The sequence below is a fragment of the Octodon degus genome, unplaced genomic scaffold, assembly GCF_000260255.1.
Source record: "Octodon degus isolate 3935 unplaced genomic scaffold, OctDeg1.0 scaffold00061, whole genome shotgun sequence".
In the NCBI taxonomy this organism is placed as follows: Eukaryota; Metazoa; Chordata; class Mammalia; order Rodentia; family Octodontidae; genus Octodon; species Octodon degus.
In genome coordinates, this window is record NW_004524637.1 from 1,348,965 (window position 1) to 1,353,689 (window position 4,725).

Sequence of the window (4,725 nt, forward strand, 5' to 3'; positions counted from 1 at the left end):
ATATAAATATGTAAAATATATATCTACATATCAATGACTTGAGAGGGTTGAAAGAAGCATTTTAGAAATACTTGGGATGTGGTACTTTGTAAAATAATTTGTAAAAATTTTTGATCTTTATTGTATTTGAAGATTGGTAAATTATAGGGCTCTAGATCTTGAAAACACTGGAAATTTTTTCTATATAAAGTGTCAAATCACTGAAATATTTTGAAAAATGTACCATGTTTTATAAAATACTTATTTAAATATAATTAAAACAAAATGCTAAAGCCATATTAAACCACAGCATTTTAGCAAAAAATGACTTTTTTCCTGAAAGTATAGGAGCTCAGTCATCCGAACATATGTTGTTTGTGCTATGTACATATAAGAACAAATTGAGAAACATAATGCAGACAGTAATGTAGTAGTTTCTGTGTCACTATGTTATCAAAAAAATACCAGACATCTTCTTATCCTCTTGGGCTTATTAAAATAAAACTTGATGCACTAAATAAATCAGCTGAAAAATGCTCTTTAAAAATTAGGTTTTGTATTTCAAAATTAGTAAAAACCACATCGCACTTGTGCTATCTTGAAAATTTTGTTCATTTCTTGAACATAAAGGAAAAGCAATAAGTATTTGAAAGAAGACACTGGTGGCAATCCTGACTTAAATAATCAAAGTAGCCTCATATTTGTAGCACCCTATCCCTCCTTCCCTTCTGTGAGAGCCCTAGGGATTGGGGCCACTTTTAAAGGCACCGTAGTGACCAGAACATTAGCTAATTTCAGAAAGTACAAAATGAAATTTTATCTAGGAATTCCAATAAGTACAGTCTCTGAAGATGACTTTTCAAAACTGCAAACTCTTTATGGAGATTTTAGCTGGGATGATGGCGCTTGTAAGTAATCTCACCCCCAAGCAATGTGTTTTCAGGAACACACTTACATCACTAATTGTTCTCACTCAGAGAGCAATTTAATGCTCCCAATCCTCTGCCCCTCCCCAGGCTTCTCCTGCCTTTCAATGCCCGTCTTGTCTCCTAATATGAAAGCTCAGAGTCTGAGCCATCAAGGGCACCTCTGTGCTCCCACCTTCAAACTGGAAGACAGAGCTACATACCAGCTCCACGCAGCACACGGTACCTTTCTACTGAAAAACAACATGCTCGTCTAGGTCTCCTAATGTGTAAGCACAGTTCCTGAGAAAAGGATGACCCTGCCATTCAGGACAAACAAGATAGCAAGTTCTAAGGCAGACTTATGAATCACAAGGCTTTAAAAAACCTGAATTCTCTGAACAGACACCTAGCAATTAAAAAAATCAACTGGAAACCAAACTAAACTTTTCTACCCCAGACAAAGGACAGGCACTTATCCTTGTATGTGCCCAGACATCTCTGAAATTTAAGTCTAAAAATGGTTTATTTTGACCACTTCAATTTGGTAAGAAAGTACTATTGGGGTTATCTGCCCTATCAAAATTCTTTTGAAGAATATGTTAAGTATTTAATATTATAAGTTGAAATGTGCTTTAAACTTCTTCCTAACATTTAAAGAGAAAAATAATAAAATCACTAGCAAGCTGAAGCCAAGAATAAAAAACAATTTTCTTCTATGAAAAGAGAGGAAAATTAAAGTCACCTCTTACACGGTCATGGAAAGATATAAAATTGGTAATAGTGGATTCTTAATTTCTTTTCTATATTGTTATGTTGCTTTATAATAAGGTATTTTCTCTGGTTCACAACTTACATGTATATCTTCATCCAGGATGAAAGGGAACACTCTAGAACATTCTAGGAGAAGAGAGAGAGAGAGAGAGAGAGAGAGAGAGAGAGAGAGAGAGAGACAGAGACAGAGACAGAGACAGAGACAGAGACACATAGAGAGTGTTCATAAAGACTTGAATGTAAGGTAGTTGCTGTTCTCCAGTACATACAGGCATGCATACGCATGCACACACCTTAATTAAGTTCATTCCTTTAGTCATGTGTTGCTAGAGATTTTTCTTTTCCACCAGCAAATCATAACTAAAAAAAGACAAGTTTAGCATCATCCAGAAATAATTATATTTCTTGATCACATACTTTGTGTTAAGTTCTATGACTCCAAGAGATAGCCCCTGCTCTCTGGAACTTGCTGGGCAGCCTAAGAATTCTGACGCAGTCTTAGGATGATCATCCTTCTGAGGCAGCCCAGCTCAGTGCACTAGGAATTCCAGGGGTGAGACAATAGAAGATGTCTGGTAAGCAGCACACAACATTCTTGGGGGATGAATACTTAAAAACAAAAAATAAAAAAAAACCTTTACTGGGAAGTAATTTCATATTTACAGAAAAATTATTTTTAAAAAGAATAAGGAATTCCTTTCTATCTTTGCCATATTTCCAATTAGTGACATTTTATCATTTTGCTTTGTTATGTAATCTTATGACTCATTTAAAGTAAACTGTAGACAAGATGCCTCTTACTAACCACTTCAGTGTGGATTTCTTAAGAAAGGTATTTCTTACACATTCTGAGTATACTTATCAAAATCAGGAAATGATCAATGATACAAAGCTATCATCTACCCTCAGAGATGACTTTTTAACTGTTCTTTCAACTGCACATTTTCTTCTAGTCCGTGAGTATCTCTGCATGTTGAAAGGAATAAAAGAGGAGCCCTTTCTTCTTAGTAGGGTCTTAGGAAACTCCCAAAAGAGTGGCATCGATGACATACCATGTAAATGTCAGACTAAGGGGTCTCTAATGAAATGGCATTCAACTTTCTCCAAGAAACCCAGCGTGCCTCCTGCTCCAGCCAGCTTCATTTCTTAACACCCCTCTGATAGCTAGAGGTAAGCTCCTGCCAGCCAACTGGTCTGTCAGGTTTTCCTGTCCACTGCTCCCCCTGCCAGCTTCCTCCCTTCCCTGTCTGCCCTGTGTCTGACACCAAAGTCACATCAGACCCGGAGAAGAGGCAGACACACCCTCTCAACACTTCCTTTGCACCCCAAGATTCTCAGGACGGTAGTCATAGGGGGTCACAAGCAGACAGGGTGATTCTCATGCTAGGAAGATTTAACCCCTGCCACTTTTATCTAATTAAGGCCAAAATCCCACCACCCACTGCCTTTAGGCCAGGTGAAAATAATTAAACGGGGGCACTGGGAAGAATATTTGGGGTTCTGATTTGACAAGACCTTTCCCCTACGTGGGGGTTTTGCTAGTCTGAGGGTCAAAATACCTGGTAACAAGTCTTCAGCAATTAATCTGGGATTTTCATTTTAAAAAGACTCTTTGAGCCTGTCTATGCAGATGCTGAAATCATTTCAACATCACGCTCCCTGACGAGAGTTCAAAGTTATAAAAAACATCGCTGTGAGCAGAGCAGGGTTTCATGCTTAGTAACAGACACTGCTGTGGACATGGCTCCAGGGACTGCAGCCTGTTAACTAAGTCTAGCCATGTGATTCTACTAAAGATGCTTCTGGTCCTTCCAGAAATGTGAAAGGAGGAACAATTTAACCACCCATTCCTGGAATAAATCACATGTACTTTTCCAGAACTTTCTCACAGCCTAATACAGTTTTCTTCCATTAACAAAAGGCATAATATTTAAAATTTTTTATTTCTGGCTAAAAAGAAAGTAGTATAAAGGTTCCACAAAAATGAAGAAAGTAAGTGCAAAGAAATTTTTTGATGATAGCTTTATAGTTTTCTTCATGCTCAGTTGAAAATGAGAACTTGTGCCTACAGGCTTTACTCAAAACTTGAAGATCCTGAGCACCCACATCAGCCTGGGAATTGATAAAATGCAGGCCCCAATCCAGATGCTCTGAATCAGAATTTGGATTTTATTTTATTTTAATTTTATTTTCATTTGTGTATTTGGTGCAGATTCTCACTACACAGATTGGACTTGTGGTGAACCTCCTGTTTTCATCCTCCCCAGCTTTAGGATTACGGTGCACCCCAGGGTAGGGCCAGAGGGGCATGCAGGAGCAGGAATCAAACTGTCCTGGCAATAGGTCCCTTCCCTGGCCAAAGCAGCTGCAGAATTTGGATTTTAATAACACATCATACTTTGGCCAGTCATGTAATCAACTGGGATGAAGTCTGAGGGAGCATGGTGAGGAGGAGGCCACAGTCATTACCACAGGGTAATTCAAGTCACCAAATTAAAGTTTATAGACTAAGCAAAGCCACTGTAAATGAAAGAAAATCAAATATTTTTCAAAAGACAAATTTACTAATATCCTACTGGAGTCCTAATCTGGCAAGGTTACCTCAGAATTTGTTAACAAAAATACAGGGTAGTCAGGTAATTTAAAGATAATGAATAATATTTGGTACATCACAATCAATACTTGGACACTCCTATACCAAAAAGAATTACTTGTAGTTTTTCAAAAATTCAAATTTAACAAGGCATGCCCTCCTTTTATTGGTAACTCTAATTCAGAAACTCTGAATGTTCAAAAAATCATATTATATTTCTATATGGTTAATTTGTAAAGTAGACAGAGGTACACTACAAAATAAATGTGTTGATGTGAACTAGAAATTGTCAAAATTCTTTAAAGGATTTTAATTACATAAATACATTCAAACCTTTTAAGAAATCAATAGCCTACGATCCTAACAAATAATGGTTTCACAGGACATAAATATTACTAATTCCAGGAAAATTCCCAGTAGGAGAATAGCTGGTTTAAAGGGGATTTCCAGACCAACTTTTCTAAGGAGTCTCCA